Source organism: Chiloscyllium punctatum, chromosome 7, assembly GCF_047496795.1.
Source record: "Chiloscyllium punctatum isolate Juve2018m chromosome 7, sChiPun1.3, whole genome shotgun sequence".
NCBI lineage: Eukaryota > Metazoa > Chordata > Chondrichthyes > Orectolobiformes > Hemiscylliidae > Chiloscyllium > Chiloscyllium punctatum.
This window is the reverse complement of record NC_092745.1, coordinates 122,197,893-122,224,649: the sequence shown is the minus strand read 5'-3', so window position 1 is coordinate 122,224,649 and position 26,757 is coordinate 122,197,893. Positions and strand designations below refer to the sequence as shown.

Genomic DNA, 26,757 nt, shown 5'->3' with positions numbered 1-26,757 from the left:
TAGTTTCCCTCCCTAAAGTCTGGGATGTCTAGGCCCAAGTCCCACTTTCCCCAGAGATCTGTTGTAATGTGTCCGAACAGATTGATTAAACTAGTTAATAAGAACTGTGGATGCAGTAAATCGGAAACAAAAAGAGAGCTTGCTGAAAAAGCTCAGCTGGTCTGGCAGCATCCACAGACAGTGTTCACAGATGCTGCCTGACCTGCTGAGCTTTTCCAGCAACTTCTGCTTTTGTTTCTGGTAAAAGCATTTATTTGTTTATAATGGGTGGCTCAGGAAGGTGAAGGGATAATAAACTACTACAAGGATAATTAATCTTGAAGTCTGATTCTCCAACAGAGTCATACAGCATGGAAACAGACCCTTCGGCCCAAATCATCCATGCTGACCAAGTTTTCTAAATTAAACTAGTCCCACTTGCCTGTGTTTGCCCCATTTCCTCTTCATGTTCCTGTCTAAACATTTTTTAAACATAACTGTACCTGCAGCTAATACTTCCTCTGACAGTTTATTCCACACAGGAATCATCCTTTGTGTGAAAAAATTGCCTCTGAGGTCCTTTTTAAATCTTTCTCCTCTCATCTTAAAATTATACCCCCTAAGTTTGGACTCCCCCACATAAAGGAAAAGACCTTTGGTATTCACCTTATCTATGCCCCTCATATTTTTGTAAACCTCGATAAGGTCACCTCTCAAGGTTTGAGATAACATAGGATAGAATCAAATCTCTGATGAAATAACCTCTCGGAATCAGAGTGTGCAGCACTCATGACCACTGAGCTACATTCAACCAGATTTCTCACCTCTCCCAGGAGATTGTGTGGATTCTGTGTGGTCAGAAAGTGAGTAGATTGGAGTAGGCAAGGCAGATGAGTTATATAGGAGAAGCTCGATGGAGTAGTGTGCCTTTTCCTTTCCCTTCCTCTCCTTGTCAGCCTGAGGCTGTGTTGGTCACTGATGCAGAAGGCGGTCGGTTGAATCTCCAACCCAGAGCCTTGTGCACCAGGAACATAAACAGAACTTTCTGGAGAAACTCAGCAAGTCTGACAGCATCTGCAGGAAGAAAACAGAACTGACGATGAGTCATCAGACTCAAAACATTACCTCTGCTTTCTTCCCACTGTTGCTGTCACACCTTCTGAGTTTCTCCAACAATTTCTGTTTTTGTTTCCAATCTCCAGGGTTCACACTCCTTTGCTTTATTCTTGTGCGCCTGAACTTGACTGACAGGCCACTGCTGTACTGAGGGAAATGTCAAGTCGAGACCCCATCAGCTGATGACTGTAAGATGTAGGAGCAGAAGTAGGCCATTCAGCCCATCGACTCTGCTCCTCCACTCAATGACCAGTCTGATAATCCACAACTCCACTTTCCTGTCTTTTCCACAACACCTTGATTCCCATACTGATCAAAAACATGTCTGCTCAGCTTTCAATATACAGAACAATAAAAGTACTTCTTAAGAAAAGGGGTAAAATTAATACTTACTTCCGGGCATCACAAAGAAAGAAACAAAGAGCTTGCATTTATGCAGCATCTTTCATCATCTCAGGAGATGCAAAAAGACATTTTGTAAAGTAGAAAAGACGATGACCCAGTGGGTGATTGCGCATCCCATTGCTGCAGTAGTCAGCAGATGAGCCCCTGCTCATGAGCAATTAGCAACTGGGGACAAGTACAGGCCTAGCCAGTAACATCCATGTTTTGTATTATTTGTTCACATCATGAGGCATCACCATCTGGCCCAGCATTAATTGCCCCAGGGGTTAGCTGGGAATCAATTATGTTGCCATGGGTCTTTTTAAAAAATTCATTCACAGGATGGGGGCATCGCTGGCCAGGCCAGCATTTACTGCCCATCCCTAATGGTCTAGGGGCAGTTAACAGTCAACCACATTGGAGTCACATATAAGCCAGACAAGGTAAAGATGGCAGTTTCCTTCCCTTAAGAGCATTTGTGAACTAGATGGGTTTTTCCGAATGGCAATGAATTCTGGCCTAGCCAGTGACGTCCTTATTCCATGAATGAAAAAGAACCTCTTATATATAGCATTGAGGAGCTCAATGGGCACAAGCCTATTCCCCTGTCTGTGTGGCTGAACCAGTAACAGTGTTGTCTCTGAGGCACTGCACAGGACTGGAATTCATAATCTCATCATAATTTACTGCAGTGTTAGATAAAGTGTTCCTCAGATGAGTTGTTAACATCACTCATAGCCTCAGTGTTCAGGCCTTGTGTTAAAGATCCCATTATGTTCATCACAGTTAGGTCAACACTGTTTGTTCAACCATGGTATTGATGAACTGGTTATTCATCTCTTTGTCATTAATGGTGTCCTGTTGTGTTTCCTTGAATAACAAATAAGTTGACCTTCAACAGTAATTCGTTGTATGTAACAATGAATCATAAAAGATCATGTAAAGGTAACCTTTTTATTTCTGGAATTCCTGTGTCATCCTTATATGATAAGCAATTGACAATAGAAAGTTTTGGACCAAACTTTGCAGTCGATAGTGGAGTGATGCAGAAGGCGGTCGGTTGAATCTCCAACCCAGAGCCTTGTGCACCAGGAACATAAACAGAACTTTCTGGAGAAACTCAGCAAGTCTGACAGCATCTGCAGGAAGAAAACAGAACTGACGATGAGTCATCAGACTCGAAACATTACCTAGAAGAATTTGAAGAACATTTCCTGTTAAGATCCAGCAAATGGATTTTCTCCTACTTTGACATTACTTCCACTTTAGCGGATCTCTGATGCCTTCATCAGATTGAAGGTTTTGCACAGAAAGCAAAACCAGGAAGTTAAAAAAAATCACTGATTAATTTGTACTTTAAATCATTTAACTGAGAGTAAAACAAAGATTGTCAGAGATACAAGGGGAGTAAGGTATAACATGGAAATATCAGAAACAGATTTTTAAAAAGATATTCGAAAATCTGTGAAATTGTTTGCATCATAATGGAGAAATCTGACCTTCGACACAAATTCAAGGAGAAAAGTTCTTCCCAGAGCCTCAGTCAATACTTATCCCTCAGTTAACATCCCTCAAAATAAACTGCCTAGTCACAGGACAGCATGGTGGTTCAGTGGTTAGCACTGTTGCCTCACAGTGCTACAGACCTGCATTCAATTTGAACCTTGGATGACTGTGTGTGTAGAGTTTTCTCATTGTCTGTATGGGTTTCCTCCCACAGTCCAAAGATTTGCAGGTTAGGTGGATTGGTCATGGGGAAATACAGGGATAGGGCGGGATGCTCTTCAGAGGGTTGGTGTGGACTTGATGGGCTGAATAGCCTACTTCCGAACTAGCTGGATTCCACGATTATATCATTGCTGTTTGCAAATTGCCTGCCAACTTGCTACACAGTGTCTACACCTCCAAGACACCCATAACCTTCAGTGTTCTGTGGTGTCCCATGAATCATTAAAATGTGCTCTATAAAACACAAGACTGTTTTTTTTTCTATCATCTCAGTCCTGAGAACACTCATAACCATCTTAGTACCAGACTATGACACACTCCCAGTCTCCAGAATGGAAAACCGTGCATTCTTTAAACCTTGATTCCCAGTGCCATATTCATTCCATATTGATTCCAATGCCTCAAATGTTATAATCCAAATGGGATAAACCAGTCCATTTCTGGGCCCTACCTTAGCAATGTTACAAGAAGCCTACTAATCTGACTGCATTTTGATTTGAGTTATGCAGAAAATAAAGAGACATAATCTTTTAAAGTTTTTCGTTCGACACGCATCAGCACAGAAGCAAGAAAGCCAAATTTCAATGTGAGTTATAATTTATGCTGCATGAGAAAAGGGGGTGGATGCGATGGCAAAGCAATTCAGATTGGTTGAGGCATTGCCATGAGAAAGCAACAGGAAACTGTTGTTGTCCATTTTTGATTTGATTTGATTTATCATTGAACTGAGATACAGTGAAAAGTATTGTTTTGTCTTCTAACCAGAGAAATCCTATCTTACTTAAGTACATCAGGGTAATAGAACAGAATGCAGAATATAGTGTTACAGGGTCAGAGAAAGTGCCGAGAAAATTAACTTTAATATATGAGGGGTCCATTCATAAGTCTCATAACAGTGAGGATATAGCTGTTTTTGAATCTGTTGGTATATGTTTTCAAATTTTTGTATCTTCTGCCTGATAGAACAGGGTGCAAAAAAGTGTAAATGGGGTGGGAGGGCTCTTTGATTATGTTGGCTGCTTTCCTGAGGCAGTATAGATGGAGCCAATGGATGGAAGGCTGGTTTTCGTGATGGACTAGGCTGCGTTCACAACTTTCTGTAATTTCTTGTGGTCTTGGGCAGAGCTAGGTGCAATGCTGGGCATGTTCCTCTTTTCTCCAGAGGACAGGACACTGCTTACAAATGTATGCAACCTCCAGAAGGAAAAGTGAACCAGGTTGTGAGACTGAATTGGCTGTTAGGGTAATTCTTATCAAACTTGGGATTGTTCAATGGGTGAATTCCAATTGCTGATTCACATGCAACATTTACTATTACACTCTGGGTTTGCATAAATACAGTTGTAGAGATTTACAGCACGGAAACAGACTCTTTAGTCCAAGTTGTTCATGCCAACCAGACACCCTAAATTAATCTAACTCCATCTGCCAGCATTTGGCTCATACCCTTCTAAATCCTTCCTATGTATATATCCATCCAGATGCCTTTTAAATGTTGTACTTGTACCAACCTCCACCATTTCCTCTGGCAGCTCACTCCATACACATGCCACCTTCTGTGTGAAAGGTTACCCTCAGGTCCCTTTTCAATCCTTCCCCTCTCACCTTTAAACCTGTGCCCTCTAGTTTTGGACTCCCCCACCCCAGGGAAAAGCTCTTGCTTATTTATCCTATCCATGCCCCTCATGATTTTATAATCCTCTATAAGATCATCCCTCAGCCTCCAACACTTCAGGGAAATAGCCTCAGCCTATTCAACCTCTCCCTATGTGTCAAGCCCTCCAATCCTGCCAACATCCTCATAAATCTTTTTGCAATCCTTTCAAGTTTCACAACATCGCTCTTATAGGAGGGAGACTGGAATTACATGCAATACTCCAAAAGTATGGCCAGTATTCAATCGGCTCCAACATCTGAAGGGGAAGTGCAGTTTGAAATGATCTGTTGATTGTGAGAACTTTCGTTGGACTGTTCTAATAATGATGCCAATAATATCACACATTGTCTTTTGTTGGTTTCAACCCAAAAAAAAAAGAGGGAGAAAATAAACTTTGAGGGTAAACTTGTAAGCAATATCAAGGTGGATAGTGGGAGCTTCTTGAAATATATAAAAAAGAGAGAAGCCAAAGTGAACATAGGCCTTTAGGGAATGTAGCTTAGGAGGTGATAATGGGTAGTGATTACAGTGGTGCTGGAAAAGCACAGCAGGTCAGGCAGCATCCGAGGAACAGGAAAATCAACATGTCGGACAAAGCTCTTCATCAGGAATGAGGCAGGGAGCCTTTGGGGTGGAGAGATAAATGGGAGGGTAATAATGGGTAACCAGGAAGTGGTAGAGGAGCTGAAGTAATCCTTAGCAACAATTTTCACAGTAGAAGACACTAATAACATCCTAAAATTAGACTGACTCTGTGTAACACCATCACAGTGGGTCATGTTAATCACATACTTCCAATATTAACCCTTTCAGACCCATATATAATATCTCCCCCCAAGTCTTTATCCAAATTATTATTATACTATTCTCATATACACTCGTCTTACTGTATGCTACCCTTTGACTTGGATGGCCTTTCTGAAAGGCCAAGGTTTCCTGTTTCTTGCAGATTTGAGGTTCAACAGCTGGATCTTCCCAATATATAACAGTTAGACGTCTCTGATCAGAATACGATTCCTTCTATATCATCTTATGGTGCCTTTGGGCTGTACATGTTATATAAGATGTCGGGTTTGTTGCTCAGATTGCTCTCCCCTTTCTAGTTTTTGATCCCAAAGCCATAACTGGTGGCTTTCCCAAAACTTTCGTAAATTCTTATATGATGCATTTTCCTATAATTATTTGCTGCTTTCTTTCTATAAGACCTTTCTTTATCATGAACTCTTCGATAATCTTTGAGTTGCAACCTTGGAAGTAATTCCACAGGCAGAGTAGAAAGTTGAGTTTTGAACCTTCCCATCTGTAAATTGGAAGGTGCTATTCTGCATAGTAATGAGGTAGATCTGTCGCTCATGGAGCTGTTTGAAAATCTTGGCTCTTTTGCAAAAATGAAATGGTGGCTCTAATTCCTCAGTGAGCCCCACCATTTGACTGGGGATATCTTGGTGAACCTTAACATGTCCGAACCTACGACCTTTCTACAAAGTACTTGAAGTGCTCATTTGCAAAGTGTGAGCCATTGTCAGAAACAACTTTATCTGGAATGAGTTACAAAATTGAGTGACAGCTTTTCCCGTTAATGATAATACAACATTTTTTACGTGATTCCATCCTGAAAGTAGTCGGTAATAATCAAATATGATGACTTTGGAGACAACAAATCCACGCCTTGCAAAATTCACACTTCTCAAGAACTATCACGACTTTTCCCTGTAAATGATTCAAAACAGTTAGATGTCTCTGAACAATCAGATCATACTCTTCTGTGACTCCTCTTGGATTAAAATGCTCTCCCTGTATCAGGTGACCCTTCAAGGCTCTTGAAGTCTATTCATAGTTTTCTTTGGAAAATCTTTGATGCTGATTCTGAATGAATTGCTAGTGATTGATGCAAAATCTTCCCAATGGAGTCATGAAAGCTGCTGGGAGCCTTCAGTTTTCATCAAATGGAATTTACCTAAAACCATTCTATGTTTAATGAATATTTCGCTATTGGATGACTTTGCCGTATTTTCATTTACTGAGGAGAGAGGAGAAACCTCCCTTACCACTACCCTTCGTGAGATGTGTTAAATCATTGCACATATGAATGGTACTGTTCAGTTTGCTTTTTGGAACCACATTAATAAACTACACTGTTGGTTTGGTGACTAGAAAAATTACCATAATACTATAAAAATAGTAACAGGAGTAGACAATTTGGTCTCTCAGGCCTGCTTCACCCTTTAATAGCAACATTCTGATCCAACATTCTTCAGGGGCACTTTCCTGCCCTTTCTCTGCAACTCTTTGATTCCCCGACTGACCAAGAATCTGTCTCACCCTTAAATATACACAAGGACTCTGCCCCACAGCTCCCTGTGGCAAGGAGTTTCAAAGGTTCGTAACTCTCTGAGAGAAGCAATCCTTACTCTCAGTCTTGAATTGATGCCTCTTTAGTTTGAGGCTAGGAATTTCTGTTTCTGTTGAATTCCAGATCATTCAAAACTCTGCTGTTCAAACCCTAATTCACATCAAGTTCAGTTCACTTCTCATCGCTATGCTCATTGACTGAAACTGGAGCTTCCAATACCTCAAAAGTAAATTCCTTCCATGGTCTCTTCCCTTCTCTGTCTTGGTAATCTTCACACTGATAGCCCTCCAGGAACTTTGTATTCTTCCAGTTGTAGTTCATTGCCCATCTCCTACTTGTATTTGGTGGTTGTGACTCTGGTATCGTGATCAAAATCTCCAGGAATTTTCCCTTAAAATTCCCCAACTCTCCCTCCTCCTTAAGTCATCTGTCCTGATGTCCTCTACTGAACATCTGTGTTGTGTCAGATTCTTTCATTTGATTATACGCAAAGTGATAGATTGAGATATTTAGTGAAATTTCAGATGGTGTAGAAATTAAAACTTTGGTCTGTTGAGGGAGAAACAGAATCCAAGCCTGAAAATTAAAATAGTGAAGCCCAAAAATTCTATTGCACAATTCCAAAGAGGAACAAGGCAGTTATCCTTGGAGCCCCAGGCAATTGTTACTCCTCCACCAACATTAATAAAATAGATTCTCTGGTTATTATCACATTGGTTCTTGTGGGAGTTTGCAGTGTGCCTAGAAGCTGGCTTTGTTTCTAACATTGCAACAGAGACAACTCTTCAACAAGAGGCTTCAAAGGACTTTGGGAAAACCTGAGGGGATGAAAGGGTGCTACATAAATTCAAGTTTCATCTTTTACCCAAAGCACGAGCTGTCTCTTGTGGCCCTGAAGGTTAAATTGGTAAACTCAACTCAATTAATATAATGGGCTGTCTCGCTCTGTTTTACAGTAATGAGCCATTTTAACTGCATCCAGCTTCTCTGATATATGTGTCCGCGTATGATGATATCCATAAACCATCTAATGCTTCGAATTGTCATATGCCTGTAATTAAGTTGTCACGAACTGTCCTTCATCACTAACAATGTGTGTCGGATATCCTTCCTCTGGATCTCATTGGCTGGGAACAGTACTCGGGGTAATTTGCAAGTACTTAGTGCCTGTGTGAACACTTACATCAACCTGCCAGTCACAGTCATTGCAAGAGTGAAAGAGACTATCATTAATTACTTGCATGCATCAGGCAGTGACATTTCAAAAATTTACATTTTGATTTTGTAACTCTGAATTCTGCCGCAAATGACTGGAATTGTTCCAAATGAATCATTAGCGCTCTAAACCATATTACTGATTTCTTTTAGCATTGAACTCATACCGACCATAAAATTTAAATGATAGCATCCATCACTGTAATTAATGATACTTCGCTCTCGATACCAGTGATTAAGGTTCCCTATAGGCTCAACTGCCGATGTCATTGAGAGATGGAGGATGCTCGTGACGCAATCCAAGTGAACAATGGGCCTTTCACATTCCCATCAATGCTGGTGGCCGACTGCAAGTGAGATGCTTCTGCACGTGGGGAGAAGGGGTCGGGATCATGTAATCATGATTTAAATTTGGTGAGGCAGTGATGTAGCTATGGAGAGATTGTACAAGAAAGAGCTTATTAGGGAAAGGGTAGGAAAGTGGATGCGGGGAGTGCTCAGCATGATCCAATTGAAAGATGGAGCCAAATGGCCCAATCCTGTTCCTATTTCTTATGGTCAAATTAAATTTGTTCCCCAACATTCATCATCTCAGGTTGCCCCAAAGCACTTTACAGCCAATGGAGTACTATGTGAAGTGCTTTCACTGTGGTAATGGTATGGTAGCCAGCAAGCTCCCTCAAACTTTATCTCAGTAAGACTAGGTGTCAAACCTTCTACTATTGTAATCCACCGCAGGGCCCCACAAGACTGTGTATTCAGCCCCCTACTCCACTCCTTATACACTCACAACTGTGTGGCCAAATTCTGCCTCAACTCCATTTCCAAGTTTCTTGATGACACCACCATTGTAGGTCAGATCTCAAACAGAGATGAGAAACAATACAAGAAAGAGATTGAGTGCATTGTGTAAAGACAACAATTTCTCCACCAACATCAGCAAAATGAAGGAGCTGGTCATTGACTTCAGGAAATGGACTGGAGGGCATGCCCCCTTCTGCATTAAAGGTGCTGCAGTGGAGATGGTCGAAGGCATCAAGTTCCTGGGAGTGATGATCACCAACAATCTGTCCTGGTCCAACCACGCGATGGTCAAGAAAGTGCAACAGTGTCCCTAATTCCTCAGGATACTAAGGAAATTCAGCATGCCCACAAAGATTCTTACCGATTGTTAGAGATGCACCATAGAAAGCATCCTGTTTGGATGCCTCACAGTGTGATATGACAACTACTCTTCTTAAGATTATAAGGGACTGCAGAGAGTGATGAACACAGCCCAGGCTATCACGTAAATCAGCCTTCCATCCATTGACTGCATCTATTCTTCCCGCTGCCTCGGGAAAGCAATCAACATAATCAAAGACCCCGCTCACCCTGTTATACTCTTTTCTACACTCTTCCATTGGGCAGAAGATACAAAAGTTTAAATACATGTACAGAGGAACCTCAATTATCCAAAATTCGATTAACCGAATTTCAGATCATCCAAACAAGATCGCAAGGTCCCGACGCTTGGCTAACTATGTTATCCGGCATTCAATTATCCGGCATTCAATTATACGGCATTCAATTAACCAAATGAAATACTGTCCTTCGGATAATCGAGGATCATCTGTACAAACAGATTCAAGAACAGCTTCTTCCCCGCTGTTATCAGACTTATGAACGGATCTCTCAAACATTAATGTTGATGTCTTTCTCTCTGCACCTTCTTTGTGGCTGTAACACTGTTTTCTGCACTCTGTTCGGCAATGCTGATGCACTTTGCATGGTATGATCTGCCTGTACAGCACACAAAACAACACTTTTCACTGTGTCACAGTACATGTGACAACAATAAATAAACAATATCTTTCCCCTCTCTAAACCTATGCCCTCTAGTTCTGGACTTCCCGACCCCAGAGAAAAGACTTTAATTATGGATCTAACTTTAAAAACATCTGGAACATAGAAAAGTACTGCACAGGAACAGGCCCTTCGGCCCACCATGTCAGTGCTAACCCTGATGCTACTCTAAACTAACCCCATCTGCTGCACATGGTACATTAACATCTATTCCCCACCTATTCATCTGTCTGTCTAAATGCCTCTTAAGTGTTGTTATTGTTTCTGCTTTGCCAGCTCCCCTGCCAGTGCATTCCAGGCACCAACCACCCTCTGTGTAAAAAGCGTGCCTTGCACATCTCCTCTAAACTTCCCCCTCTCACCTTAGATCTATACTCCCTAGTATTTGACATTTTGACCCTGGGAAAGCGACTCTAACTATTGACACTACCCATGCCTCTCATCATTTTGTATCCTTCTGTCAGGTCACTCCTCAGTCTCCAACGCTCTCGCAAAAACAGTCTAAGTTTGTCCAAATTCTCCTTTTGGCTAATACACTCCAATCCAGGTAATGTCTTGGTAAACTTCTCTGCATCCTTTCCAAAACCTCAATATCCTTCCTATAGGTTCCGTTTTACAAAGATCAGCCCTTACTACTTCTAATTTGCAGCTGTGACTATAATTCAATTGTTCCTCATTAGCTGCGTTGGCCTTCTCCCATGTCTTGAAATTATCACGTCTATGACTGTAAAAATAGTTGGTGGTATAATTGTGCTAACAATTTTTTTTATTCCCAATTAAAAAGTAAAACAAATGGCCCAGAAAGATTCAAATATATATCCAACGAATCTTAAGACAAAAATAAACTGCTTGAATATTGGCAAGAAAGCTATTCAGATGAGAATAGCTGAGGTCTTCATATTATTATTAATGAAAAACAGCTAAGAAACAGCGTAAGGTCATGAGAAACAGGAGCAGCCCGAGACTATTTGATCACGTCTGCTCTGCCATTCAAAAACACCGCTGGTGATCTTAGTGTGGCCTTAACTCCACTTTCCTGTCTGGCCCCTTCAGCACTCCTGTCTCGATCAAAAGTCTGCCAAAGTCAACATTGAACATATTTAATGACCCAACTTCCACTGTACACTGGGGAAAAGAATTCCAAACACTAACGACTCTGACAAATTCTTCCTCATCCGCATCTTAAGTGGAACAGTCCTTATTCTTAAACTGTTCTAAACTACAGGGGCAGTTTCACTAATGCCCTATGCAGCGATTTCCCTATTTTTCTACACTATCCCCAATTCCAACGGGTATTCATTGGGTACACTCAATATCAAGATCCATTGAGTTGAAGCGGAACTGAACATAAGGAGCTAGAGGAGGCCATTCAGCCCCTCAAGGCAAAGGTGAGGACTGCAGATGTTGGAAACCAGAGTTTAGATCAGAGTGATGCTGGAAAAGCACAGCAGGTCAGGCAGCATCTGAGGAGCAGGAAAATTGGCGTTTTGGGCAAAAGCTCTTCATCAGGAATAGAGGCCCCTATTCCTGAAGGGCATTTGCCCGAAACATCGATTTTCCTGCTCCTCGGATGCTGCCTGACCTTCTGTGCTTTTCCAGCACCACTCTGATCTAAACTCTGGTTTCCAACATCTGCAGTCCTCTCTCTTCATGAGACAAGCCATTCATCTCTGGAATTAATCTAGTGAACCTTCTCTGAACTGCCTCCAATAGCATAACATCCTTCTTCAAGTAAAGGAACCATAACTGTACCCATTTCTCCAGATGTAGTCTCATCAGTGCCTTGTACAGATGCAACAACACTCCCCCCTTTATATTCCATTCATGTAGCAATAAATGACAAAATGCTATTGCTCTCCTTATTACCTGCATTCTGGCTTTCTGCCCTCTGCTCCCTGCCTATTCATGTGTCTATATAAATGCCCCTTAAACATTGCTATTGTATCTCATTCGACCATCTCTGGCAGCACATACGAGGCACCCCCACCCTCTGTGCAAAACAATCTTCCTCACACATCTCCTTTAAACTTACCCCCTCCCTTCTTAAGTCTACGTCACCTAGAATCCTGAGGGACAGGATTTACATATATTTGGAAATGCAAAGACTGATTAGCGATTGTCAACCTGGCTTTGTGCATGGGAAATCATGTCTCACAAACTTGATTGAGTTTATTGAAAAAGAAACAAAGTGGATTGATGAGGGCAGAGCGGTAGACGTGATCTATATGGACTTCAGTAAAGTGTTTGACAAGGTTCGCCATGGGAGACTAGTGAGCAAGGTTAGATCTCATGGAATACAGGGAGAACTAGCCATTTGGATACAGAACTAGCTCGAAGGTAGAAGACAGAGGGTGGTGGTGGAGGGTTGTTTTTCAAACTGGGGGCCTGTGACCAGTGGGCTGCCACAAGGATCGGTGCTGGGTCCACTACTTTTTGTCATTTATACAAATGATTTGGATGGGAACATAGGAGGCACAGTTAGTAAGTTTGCAGATGACACCAAAATTGGAGGTGTAATGGACAGCGAAGAGGGTTACCTCAGATTACAACGGGATCTTGACCAGATGGGCCAATGGACTGAGAAGTGGCAGATGGAGTTTAATTTAGATAAATGCGAGGTGCTGCATTTTGAGAAAGCAAATCTTAGCAGGACTTATACACTTAATGGTAAGGTCCTTCGGGGGTGTTGCTGAACAAAGAGACCTTGGAGTGTAGGGTCATAGCTCCTTGAAAATAGAATTCCAAGTAGACAGGATAGTGAAGAAGGCATTTGGTATGCTTTCCTTTATTGGTCAGAACATTGAGTACAGGAGTTGAGAGGTCATGTTGCAGTGGTACAGGACACTGGTTAGGCCACTTTTGGGATATTGCATGCAATTCTGGTCTCCCTCCTGTCAGAAGGATGTTGTGAAACTTGAAAGGGTTCAGAAAAAATTTACAAGGATGTTGCCAGGGTTGGGGAATTTGAAATGTAGGGAAAGGCTGAATAGACTGGGACTGTTTTCCCTGGAGCATCACAGGCTAAGGGGTGACCTTATTGAGGTTTATAAAATCATGAGGGGAATGGATGGGATAAATAGACAAAGTCTTTTCCCTGGGCTGGGAGAGTCCAGAACTAGATGGCGTAGGTGTAGGGTAAGAGGGGAAAGATATAAAAGAGACCTAAGGGGCAACTTTTCCACACAGAGGGTGGTACGTGTATGGAATGAGCTCCCCAGAGCAAGTGGTGGAGGCTGGTACAATTGCAACATTTAAAAGGCATCTGGATGGGTATATGAATAGGAAGGGTGAGGAGTGATATGGGCCAGGTGCTGGTAAATGGGACTAAATTAGGTGGGGATATCTGGTCAGCATGGACAAGTTGGACCGAAGGATCTGTTTCCATGCTACACATCTCTGTGACTCTGTAACATTTCCACCCTTGGAAAAAGACTCCCACAATCTGGGTTGTTGCCAGTGCCACGTGACAGTGAGGCAAGGAATAGGGAGAGAGTGCAGTTGAACACGTGGCTGCAAGGATGGTGTAGGAGGGAGGGCTTCAGGTATTTGGACAATTGGATTGCATTCTGGGGAAGGTGGGACCTGGACAAGCAGGACGGGTTGCATCTGAACCAGAAGGGCACCAATATCCTGGGAGGTAGGTTTGCTAGCACTCTTCGGGGGGGTTTAAACTAATTTGGCAGGGGAATGGGATCCGGACTTGTAGTCCAGCAAGTAGGTTAGCTGTTTGTCAGGATGTCCAAGACTGTAGGGAGGCTGTGGAGAAGGTATCACTGACAGGGAATACTTGCAGATACAGAGATGGGCTCAAGTGTGTATACTTCAACGCAAGGAATATCAGAAATAAGGTGGGTGAACTTAAGGCGTGGATCGGTACCTGGGGACTACGATGTTGTGGCCATCACGGAAACATGGATAGAAGAGGGACAGGAATGGTTGTTGGAGGTTCCTGGTTTCAGATGTTTCAGTAAGATTAGGGGGGGATGGTAAAAAAGGAGGAGGGGTGGCGTTGCAAATTAGAAATGGTATAACGGCTGCAGAAAGGCAGTTCGAGGGGGATCTGCTTTTGGAGGTAGCATGGGCTGAAGTCAGAAATAGGAAAGGAGCAGTCACCTTGTTGGGTGTTTACTATAGGCCCCCAATAGCAGCAGAGATGTGGAGAAACAGATTTTGGAAAGGTGCAGAAGCCACAGGGTAGTAGTCATGGGCGATTTCAACTTCCCAAATATTGATTGGAAGCTCTTTAGATCAAGTAGATTGGACGGGGCGGTGTTTGTGCAGTGTGTCCAGGAAGCTTTTCTAACTCAGTATGTAGATTGTCTGACCAGAGGGGAGGCCATATTGGATTTGGTACTTGGTAACGAACCGGGACAAGTGATAGGCTTGTTAGTGGGTGAACATTTTGGTGATGGTGACCACAATTCTGTGACTTTCACCTTGGTTATGGAGAGAGATAGGTGCGTGTAACAGGGTAGGTTTTACAGTTGGGGGAAGGGTAAATACGATGCTGTAAGACAGGATCTGAGGAGCATAAGTTGGGAGCGTAGGCTGTCAGGGAAGGATGTCGTGGAAATGTGGAACTTTTTCAAGGAACAGATATGACGCGTCCTTGATATGTATGTACCTGTCAGGCAGGAAAGAGATGGTTGTGTGAGGGAACCTTGGTTGACGAGGGAGGTTGAATGTCTTGTAAAGAGGAAGAAGGAGGCTTACATAAGGTTGAGGAAACAAGGTTCAGACAGAGCGTTGGAGGGATACAGGATAGCTAGGAGGGAGCTGAAGAAAGGGATTAGGAGAGCTAAGAGAAGGCATGAAAAATCTTTGGCGGATAGGATCAAGGATAACCTCAAGGCATTTTATGCGTATGTGAGAAACATGAGAATGACGAAAACGAGGGTAGGTCCGATCAAGGACAGTAGTGGGAGACTGTGTATTGAGTCTCAAGAGATAGGAGAGGTCTTGAATGAGTACTTTTCTTCAGTATTTACAAATGAGAGGGACCATATTGTTGAAGAGGAGAGTGTGAAATGGACTGGTAAGCTAGAAGAGATACTTGTTAGGAAGGAAGATGTGTTGGGCATTTTGAACAACTTGAGGATAGACAAGTCCCCCGGGCCTGACGGGATATACCCTAGGATTATGTGGGAAGCAAGAGAGGAAATTGCAGAACCATTGGCAATGATCTTTTCATCTTCACTATCAATGGGGGTGGTACCAGGGGACTGGAGAGTGGCGAATGTTGTGCCCCTGTTCAAAAAAGGGAATAGGGATAACCCCAGGAATTACAGGCCAGTTAGTCTTACTTCAGTAGTGGGAAAAGTAATGGAAAGGGTACTGAGGGATAGGATTTACGAGTATCTGGAAAGACACTGCTTGATTAGGGACAGCCAGCACGGATTTGTGAGGGATAGGTCTTGCCTTATAAGTCTTATTGAATTCTTTGAGGAGTGACCAAGCATGTGGATGAGGGTAGAGCAGTGGATGTGGTGTACGTGGATTTTAGTAAGGCATTTGATAAGGTTCCCCATGGTAGGCTTATGCGGAAAGTCAGGAGGCATGGGATAGAGGGAAATGTGGCCAGTTGGATAGAAAACTGGCTAACCGGTCAAAGTCAGAGAGTGGTGGTAGATGGTAAATATTCAGCCTGGAGCCCAGTTACAAGTGCAGTTCCGCAGGGATCAGTTCTGGGTCCTCTGCTGTTTGTAATTTTTATTAATGACTTGGAAGAGGGAGTCGAAGGGTGGGTCAGTAAATTTGCAGATGATACAAAGATTGGTGGAGTTGTGGACAGCGAGGAGGGCTGTTGTCGGCTGCAGAGGGACTTAGATATGATGCAGAGCTGGGCTGAGGAGTGGCAGATGGAGTTCAACCCTGTCAAGTGTGAGGTTGTCCATTTTGGAAAGACAAATAAGAATTCGGAATACAGGGTTAACCGTAGGGTTCTTAGTAAGGTGGAGGAGCAGACGATCTTAGGGTCTATGTTCATAGATCTTTGAAAGTTGCCACTCAGGTGGATAGAGCTTGTAAGAAGGCCTGTGGTGTATTAGCGTTCATTAGCAGAGGGATTGAATTCAAGAATCGTGAGGTGATGTTGCAGCTGTACAGGACCTTGGTAAGGCCACATTTAGAGTACTGTGTGCAGTTCTGATCGCCACACTTTAGGAAAGGTGTGGAAGCTTTGGAGAGGGTGCAGAGAAGATTTACCAGGATGTTGCCTGGAATGGAGAATAGGTCATACGAGGATAGGTTGAGAGTGCTAGGCCTTTTCTCATTGGAACGGCGAAGGATGAGGGGTGACTTGATAGAGGTTTATAAGATGATCAGGGGAATAGATAGAGTAGACAGTCAGAAACTTTTTCCCCGGGTACAACAGAGTGTTACAAGGGGACATAAATTTAAGGTGAAGGGTGGAAAGTATAGAGGGGATGTCAGGGGTAATTCTTTACCCAGAGAGTGGTGGGGGCATGGAATGCGCTGCCTGTGGGAGTGGCAGAGTCAGAATCAATGGCGATTTTTAAGCGGCAATTGGATAGGTACATGGATGGGTGCTTAAGCTAGGACAAATGTTCGGCACAACATCGTGGGCCGAAGGACCTGTTCTGTGCTGTATTGTTCTATGTTCTATGTTCTAATCCATCTTATCCACACCTCTCATAATTTTATAAACAGCCAATGGTCTAGGAAAAAATACCAAAGTTTGTCCAACCTCTCTGTAAAGCTAACACACTCCAATCCAGGCAACATCCTGGTAAATCTCTTTTGTGCCCTCTCTAAAACCACCACATCCTTACCATATGGTTGCAACCAGAACTGCACACAATATTCAAAATCGGGCCTAACTAAAGTTTCAACCAGCTGCAACATAACTAGCCAACCTTTGTACCTTTGTACTCCATGCCCCAACCGATAAAGGCAAGCGTGCCACATGCATTCTTTATCACTTTATCCACTTGTGTTGCCACTTTCAGGGAGCTATGGACTTGCACCCAACATCCCTCTGTATATCAATGCTCATAAGGGTCCTACCATTTACTGTATACTTGCCTCTTGCATTTGATCTCCCAAAATGCTTCACCTCGCTCTTGTCCGGATTGAACTCCATCTTCCATTTCTCTGTTCAACTTTCCAGCTGATCTATATCCTTCTGTATCCTTTGATAAATTTCCTCATTATTCACAACTCCACTCATGTTCGTGTCATCTGCAAACTTACTAATCAGATCACTTTCACCCAACTCATTTATATACATAACTAACAACAGATGTTCCAGCACTGATCCTTGCAGAACACCACTGGTCACGGACTCCCAGTCAGAAGAACAGCCTTTGGTCTTCTATGACCAAGCTAGTCTGGAATCCAATTTACCAACTCATTGAATCGAATTGAATGTATTGTCACGTGTACCGAGGCACAGTGAAAAGCTTTGTCTTGCGAGCAATACAGACAGAGTTAAGTAGCATAGATAGTAAAGAATAGGCAAATAGAGGCAAAAACAAAAACACAGGTACAGGCAAATGTTAAGAGTTTGTGAGTCCATTCAGTATTCTAACAACAGTAAAGTAGAAACTGTTTGAAAACCTGCTGGTGCGTGTGTTCAGGCTTCTGTACCTTCTCCCTGATGGTAAAAGTTGTAGAAAAACATTGCCAGGGTGGGATGGATCTTTGAGAATGCTGGCAGCCTTTCCTTGACAGCGGGCCTGGTAGATGGATTCTATAGATTGGAGGTTGGCCTGTGTGACTGTCTGGTCCGAGTTCACCACTCTCTGTATCTGTCTCTGATCTTGAATGGTACAGTTGTCATACCAGATAGTGATTCATCCATGCAGAATGCTCTCGAGGGCACACCTATAAATGTTGGCAAGGGTATTCACCGTCACGCCAAATTTCCTCAGCTGCCTGAGGAAGAAGAGACATTGTTGAGCCTTTGTAACCAGTGCGTCCAAATGAAGAATCCAAGAAAGCTTGTTGTGAAAGACCACTCCCAGGAGCTGGACACTCTCCACTTGTTCCACCTCTGTGGTGTTAATGTGCAGGGGGGCATGAGTAACATCCCACCGAATGTCAATAATGAGTTCCTAGGTTTTGCTGGCGTTGAGAGCTAGGTTGTTCTCAGTGCACCATTTTTCCAGGTCTTCCACCTCCTGTCTTCAGTCTGTTTCGTCGCTATCTGTGATTCGACTGACTATGGTGGTGTCATCAGCGAAATTGTAAATGGCATTAGTCTGGTATTTGGCGATGCAGTCATGGGTATACAGTGAGGACAGTAGAGGGCTGAGTACACATCCCTGGGGGCTCCAGTGTTGAGTGTTAGTGACAATGAAATATTGTCCTCAATCTTCACTGATTGCGGGCTGTGGGTCAGGAAACTGAGGATCTAGTTGCAGAGAGTAAGGCTTAGTCCCAGATCAGTAAGTTTAATAATCAATTTCAAGGTGATAATCGTGTTAAAGGCTGATCTGTAGTCAATGAGAAGGATTCTTACGTAGCTGTTCTTGGTGCAAGATGTTCGAGGGAGGAGTGAAGGGCAAGTGATATGGCATGTTGAATACAGGGAGACAGTAAGGAGTGCAGATGCTGGGGAAGACTTTTGGCCCAGATCTTTGACTTTCCTGCTGTCTGACCTTCTGTGCTTTACCAGCTCTGCATCTACTCACATCAGATTCCATTTGACTTAATCTATTGGACCAGCCTACCATGACGGAACCTGTCAAATGCTTTAGTAAAGTGTACATAGATAACATACACAGCTGTACCCTCATCAATCACCTTCATCACTTCCTCAAAAAACCTCAACCAAATTTGAGACAAGACCTCCCCTGCACAAAGCCATGCTGATTATCCCTAATATGACCAGTATTTTCCAAATGCGAGTAAATCCTGTGCTTAACCATCCTTTCCAAGAATTTCCATATTACTGAGGTGAGGCTCACTGGCCTACAATTTCCTTAATTATCCCTGCTGTCCTTTTTTAACAAAGGAACATTAGCTTTTCTCCAGTTCCTGGGTCCTCATCTGTGGCAAAAGAAAACACAGATATTTTTGTCAAGGCCCCAGCAATCTCATCTCTTCTCTCTCTCATCATCCTGGGATAGATCCAACCAAGCCCCAGGGATGTATAGAACATTGAACAGTACAGTACAGACCTTACGGCCCTCAATGTTGTGCCGATCTTTCATCCTGCTCTAAGAACAAACTAACCTACATATCCTACAATTTACTATCATCCATGTGCCTATCCAAGAGTTGCTTAAATGTCCATAATGTATCTGACTCTACTACCACTGCTGACAGTGCATTCCACGCACCCACCACCCTCTGTGTAAAGAACCTACCTCTGACATCTCCCCTAAACCTTCCTGCAATCATCTTAAAATTATGCCCCCTTGTGATAGACTTTTCTGCCCTAAGAAAATGTCTCTGCCTATTCACTCTATCTGTGCCTCTCATCATCTTGTACACCTCTCTGGAGTCACCTCTCATCTTTCTGTTTCTACCTTAATGTGTTACAATACACCCAACACCTCCTCTTTCTTAACATCAATATGCCCGAGAGTGATGATAAGCAACAACCTGTCCTGAGCTTCCCAAATGGATGCAATGGTCAAGAAGGCACATCAACGCCTCTTCTTCCTCAGGCAGCTCAGGACCCTCACCAACTTCTACAGATGCACCATTGGAAGCATACTCTCTGGGTGCCTATTGGCCTGGTATAGCAACTGCTCTGCTCAGGACGATATGAAACTACAGATGGTGGTGTGCACAGCCAAGACCATCATGGAAGCCAACCTTCCATCCATGGACTCCATTTATACTGCTCGCTGTCGCGGAAAGGCTGCCAACATCATCAAAGACCCCGCCCAACCGGTAATGCTCTCCGACAACCTTTTCTGTAAGGCAGAATATACAGGAGCCTGAACACATACACCAGTAGGCTCAAGAACAGCTTCTTCCTGCCCGTTATTAGGCTGACGAATGGACTCTCTTAACTTCAAATAATGCTGATCTTACTCACGTTAATCTCATCCGGCACATGCCCTGTGCAATGTAACCTATATGCCTCTGTCTAAGTCTTTTTAATCTGTATGCCCTTGCTTACTTTGATCTGCCTGTACTGCTCGTAAACAAAAGCTTTTCACTGTACTTCAGTACACATGACAATAAATCAATTCATCAATCAAACATCAACATACTCTTCCCTAACCTTATCGTCATCCATGCCCTTCTCCTTAGTGAATACCAATGTGAAATACTCATTAAGAACCTTACCCACTTCCTTTGGCACCATGCATAAATTCCCTTTCCTTTGTCCTTGAGTGGACCTACCCTTTTCCTAGCTACCCTCTTTCTCTGGGATTCTCCTCAATCTATTTACCAATGACATTTCGTGGCCTCTTCATTTCAGCCCTCCAACTTCCTAGTTTAAGTTCTTCCCTTTCTTTGTATTCCTCATGGACCTTGTCTGATTTCAGTCTCATTAACCTTATATATGTTTCCTTTTACTTTTTGAGTAAATCTTCAATATCGCTTGCCGTCTCGGTTCCCCAAATATTACCATCTGTATCTTTCTCACAGGAACATGCTGGTCTGAAATTCTGACTGACTGGTGTTTAAAACACTCCCACGTGCCAGATGTAGAGTTACCCTAAAACAGCCACCTCAACCTAATGTCTCTAATTCCCGTCTAATAGTGTTGTTATTAATCTTCCCCTGATTAAGCACTTTCACATGAGGACCAATTTTATCCTTATCCATAACTATCTTAAAACGTATGGAATTATGATCACTCTTCCCAAAATGCTCCCCTACTGAAAAGGCTCATTCTCAAACACAAGATCTAGTATGGCCCCTTCCCTAATTGGACTTTCGACACATTGTTTCAAGAAACCCTCCTGGATGCACTGAACAAATCCTGCCCCAGTTAAGCCCCTGGCACTAAGAGACTCTCAGTCAATGTTGCAGAAGTTAAAATCACTCACTACAACAACCCTTTTCATGATCTGCCGACATGTCTCTGTCCCCTGCTGGCTATTGGGAGGCCTATTGTCCAAACCCATCATAGTGATTGCACCTTTCTTGTTCTTGAGTTCTACCACAATCCAAAACCAGACAATAAAACATCCAAAGCAAATTCTAACAACCCAGCAGTGTTCCTGATTAAAGTGTAGTTAATCAGACCATCTGAAACACAACTTTTTAAAATTCATAGAATCCCTACAATAGGGCAGCAGGCCATTCAACTTGAGTCCATACTGATCCTCCTGAGATCATCCATCCTGACCCACCCCTCTATCTTATCCTATAACCCTGCATTTCTCATGGGCAATTTAGCATGGCCAATCTACCTAACCTGCACACAGAGTCATACAGCATGGAACAGACCCTTCGGTCCAACCAGTTCATGCTGAACATAATCCCAAACTGAACGAGTCCCACCTGCCTACTCCAAATCCCTTCAAACCTTTCCTATTAATGTATCTATCCAAATGTCTTTTAATCATTGGGGTAATTGTACCCCCACCTTTTAACTATGGGAGGGAACAGACACAGGCAGACTGTATAAACTCCACACATACAGTCACCCGAGGGTGGAATTGAACTGGGGTCCCTAGCGCTGTGAGCCAGCAGTGCTAACCACTGAGCCACCTGAGTATTGCATGGGAAGTGGGCATATCTGACAAGGTCAACACCTGCTGTCATTGAACACAATGACTCTTTAGGCCATTTCAAAAGGCAGTAATGGGTCGATCATATCACCGTGGGTCCAGGTTACAAGGAGGTCCGATTTCCTTCCCTAAACGGCATTGGTGAGACAGAAAAGTTTTAGCATTGGTCGTCAATGGCTGCAGGGTCACCATTAGGCTAATTCCAGATACTTAATGAAATTCCAATAGTGAGGTTCAAACCCATGTCCCCAGGTCATCAGCCTGGGGCTGTGGGTTATTAGGCTAGTGACATTAAAACTATCCAACTGCCTGCCCTGACCTGACTCTGAATGTCTGTCTTCAAGATTTTGCCAATTCACTGAGCATTCCTGCAACTTGAAAGCAGTGAATGTCAGCCAAGAGGATTATCTGATAATAATTTAATTTCAGAAAAAGTCCCTCGCAGATGTTATATGGAGCCTTATCATGTCGAAACACCTGAAAGCGCTTCACCTATTGAATATAGGTCTCTTTCTAAACTTTGCTTTCACCATGTAAATACAAAAGAGTAACTCAGTCTATTATTGACAATAAGCTGCGCTGTGGAGCGTCTATTAGAATGGTGAGAAATGGAGACAGCTGAGCAGGTTGCAAGGCCTATTTAAACTTAACATGAAGGACAGTCGAAGCATCTGAAGGACATCACTAACTCAGTTATGTCGAGAGATGAGAAAGGCTCAGACAGTTCCCCTTATGTTGAGCTGCTCATGTTGAGCTGAAATGCAGCTGCTGAGCCATGGCTGACCCTGTCATGCATTTAATACCGTCAAATAGTTACAGAGTTTCGTTTGAAAGTGCAACATTTTTATTCTCCAATGAGGTTAGCTTCCTGTAGATCAGGTGTTTGAGGGTTCAAGGGACACTGCAGGATTGGAGTGAGTACTCTGGGCCACGATGGGACAGTGCCGTGCAGACGGAGCACTGGACTACATTTGGTTTGGATAAGACACATGTTAGAGTGGATCCTGTTGGAATGAGTTGGCAAGAAATATTGAAAGTAGGAGCAGGTATAGGCCATTCAGCCTTTTGAGCCTGTTCTGCTATTCAATACAATCATGGCTGATCATCCAACTCAGTCCCCAGTTCTCACTTTCTCCTCATACCTTGTGAATCCCATTAGCCCTAAGAACTATATCAAATTCTGACTTGAAATCATTCAATGGTTTGGCCTCAACCACTTTCTGTGGTCGAGAATTCCACAGGCTCACCACTTTCTGGGGGAAGACATTTCTCCTCCTCTCAATCCAAGATGGCCTCCCCAATGTCCTTCGACTGTGACCACTTGTTCTGGAGACCCTGCTCATTGGAACCGTGTCTACCATCTCTCATCCTGTTAGAATTTAATGGGCTTCTATGAAATCCAACCCCCTTCTCCTCCTCAATCTTTTCAGCTCCAGTGAATATAGTGCTGACCAACACAACCTCTCTTCACACACCTATCCTGCCATCCCAGGATCAGAAGGATCCCATGACCCTTTCGGAAGCTGAGTAGTTCTGGTCTGGCCTCTGACTCTCCTGGTGTTTGTGAAGTCTTGCAGTTCTTGCTGATGGAACAATAGCAGGTATCACACTCCAGACTTCATTGTTACTCATTTTAACCAGTAACAATGGGAACAGAATACAATCAAAATGAGATTAACCATGAATGGAGCTTCTGCTTTCTGTTGGGACTGAGACTGATTTAACCACCATTCAGTCACTTCCCTGTCATGGTTCCAGTGGTCTCAGGATTAGCCGGAAGATCAGGGCTGATAGAGGAATACAGGCAGACAAAAGGAAAGAGAAGTCTTGAGCCACTTGCTAACTGTATAAATGCAACTTCAAGCCACTTTCAAAACCATCAGCTTAAGATCCTTGTTCTCCTCCCAGGTTTCCTCTGTTTGTGAAGAAGTGATAACATCATTTAGCTGAAGGCTTTGTTTCTAATTAAGCAAATTGCTAAATTGTTTTGGACTAAACCCAATCCAGATGGTGAGGCCTACAGTATCGAGCCCAATGCAGCCTGTGTGTAAAGCACCAACACGGGTTGTGCTCCTCCTGATAGTCAGAGTACTTTGCTTCGGGGTGGGCTGGTTGGGGGGGGGGGAGGGGTCTTTAACAACGGCATATCAGATGGTAGAACTACAAGTGAGAGTCACGCCTATCTTTTGCCAGTTCCTGTGCGACTCAAAACTGTGCTAGAAACATGTATGGGAAACACGTGGCAGAGGCAACGTCTCTTTGGCAATACCCACCTTCAGTTGACAATGCTGCAGCCTTTGGAAGAACTTCCTGTTCAAATAGGGAGGCTCCACATCACAGACACAACTTCCCTGTCAACTCCACTGCCATTAACATCACACAGACGTTACACAGAAGTCAGGCAAAGTCACTTGAAGAGGCAGCGCTCCGAAAGCTTGTGATTTTGAATAAACCTGTTGGACTATAACCTGGTGTCATGTGACTTCTGACTTTGTCCACCCCAGTCCAACATCAGCATCGCCACATCTTTAACATAAGACACATTGACAGCACAATGGTAGCACAGTGTTTTTTAAATAATTTAATTTTCACTTTAAGTATTTCATAATGTACCATTTTCACATTATTCATCTGTGCGTCACTGTTATTCATTGAGATGAGTTTATTTAGAGAGTTAAATATCCACACAGCTCATGGTATTTGATAGTCACAGACGAGTTAGACAGCCTTCCCCTATTGTGGAAGAAACAGTGTTGTGTTTTTTGTTCACTCTTTATTGAATAGCCAAAGGCTCATGAACACTGACAGCATAACCCTAACATGCACAGAGGAAGGCCTTTCAGCCCATTCTGTCAAGGAATGTACGTTTCACGTTGCTCGTACACTAACCCCATTTTCTAGCTCTTGACCCATAGCCCTGGAGTTTAATGCAGTGCAGCAACTTTTAATTCATTATCTAGTGAATATCTAACTACAGCCTAAATGTTACAAGAGTTTCTGACTCAATTGTGTTATACACAACTTTGTGAGACAAGGTCAAACTTGCACATTCTGCTCCCTTCAGTGCATTAAAAATGACAGTGTCCAAGGTCACTTCCAGTGGAGATAACTGAACTATAGGAGGTGGACTAAAAGTCTTGTATGGATTTGTGTGGGTTTCCTCCAGGTGCTCTGCTTTCCACCCATAGTCCAAAGATGTGCAGGTTGAATAAACTGACCATGCTAAATTGCCCAGAGTGTTCAGGGATATGTAGGTTAGGTGTATGAGTCAGGGGAAGTGTAAAAGTAATAGGGTAGGGGAATGGGTCTGGGCGGATAGCTCTTCGGACGGTCGGTGTGGACTTGTTGGGCCAAATGGGAGAAAGTGAGGACTGCAGATGCTGGAGATCAGAGTCGAGAGTGTGGTGCTAGAAAAGCACAGCTGATCAGGCAGCATCCGAGGGGCAGGAGAGTCAATGTTTCGAGCATAAGCTCTTCATCAGGAATCAGGAAAGGTTGAGCCAATTGGCCTGTTTCTGCACTGGAGGGATTCTATGATTCCATGACTCTGTCAGTGAACACCTTAAGACTGATCCACTCATCCTAAATAGACAGCATGACACCCCCCATTAGATGCGTAATATTGTTATTTTCTACTTACCACCTACACCAGCCTCACCACAGCCAGTGTGCCAGCCCCTTCCCTGGATTTCCCACCCTCATGGTTGCCAGGCCCCTTCGTCACATCTGACCCATCTCCTGCACCGTGCCCTCACCCCTTTCCTTTCCTCCCACCATGGTGACAGGTCCCTCTGGTCTTAACTTACCATCTCACCAGCTTCCATATCCCCATTTCCATCACCTCTAGCAGGATGCCACAATCAGACACATGTTGGCCTCCTCTCCCTCATCAGCATTCCACACGGGCCACTCCCTCCAGGATACTCTGATCCACTCCTCCTCCATACCCAATATCCCCTCACATTTCCATGCAATCACAGAAAGTGTAACATATGCCTATTTACCTCCTCCGTCCTCAGTACCCATGGCCCCAGACATACCATCCTGGTGAAGCAGCGATTTACTTGCACTTCACTCAATCTAGCTGACTGTATTCGCTGCTCACAGTGTGGTCTTCTCTATATGGGGGAGATGGAATGCAGACTGGGTGACTGCTCTGCAGAATATCTGTTTCCTGCCGCTTTGACAGTGTTCCCATGCCAACATTTCTAGTTCAGGCCCGTTGCAGTGCTCCAGCAAGCCTCAGCGTGAGCTGAAAGAACAACATCATATATTCAGCTGGGGGATCTTGCAGCTTCTAGGACTCAACATTGAGTTCTATAACTGTGAAGCCCGATTCCATCCTGCCATGCTCTTTACCGACCCTACACGGTTTCCTGTTATGACAGGAATTGGTTTTAGCACAGTCATCCATTTCCACCACCCTCAGGGCCATTATCATCTGATATGGGTTATATTCAGCACAGCTAACCCATTTTCTCCTCCTATTAGCACTTATTATCTCTTATTCAACTTTTCTTCCGTCCAAGCCTACTATCCACTATAAGACCATAAGACTTAAGAGCAGAATTAGGCCATTTGGCCCATTGAGTCTACTCTATCATTCCATCATGGCTGATATGTTTCTCAACTCCATTCTCCTGCCTTCTCCCTGTAACCCTTGATTTCCTTATCTCATCTCCTTGTTTATCTACTCCTTTCATTTCTCTTTCTCTCTGGGCTCTGTCTCCACTTACTTGCTCATCCCTCTCACCCACTTCAACTTCAGCAGAAATACCATTTGTTCCTAGATACTAACAGCTCTGATGAAGAGTCTC

General features: G+C 43.4%; 1 protein-coding gene across 2 annotated transcripts in view; it reads right to left on the bottom strand.

Annotated features, from left to right (window-relative positions):
• st6galnac3 (ST6 (alpha-N-acetyl-neuraminyl-2,3-beta-galactosyl-1,3)-N-acetylgalactosaminide alpha-2,6-sialyltransferase 3) overlaps positions 1–26,757 on the bottom strand; it is a 287,359-nt gene that overhangs the window by 183,226 nt on the left and 77,376 nt on the right. The gene's annotated exons all lie outside the window — the stretch shown is intronic.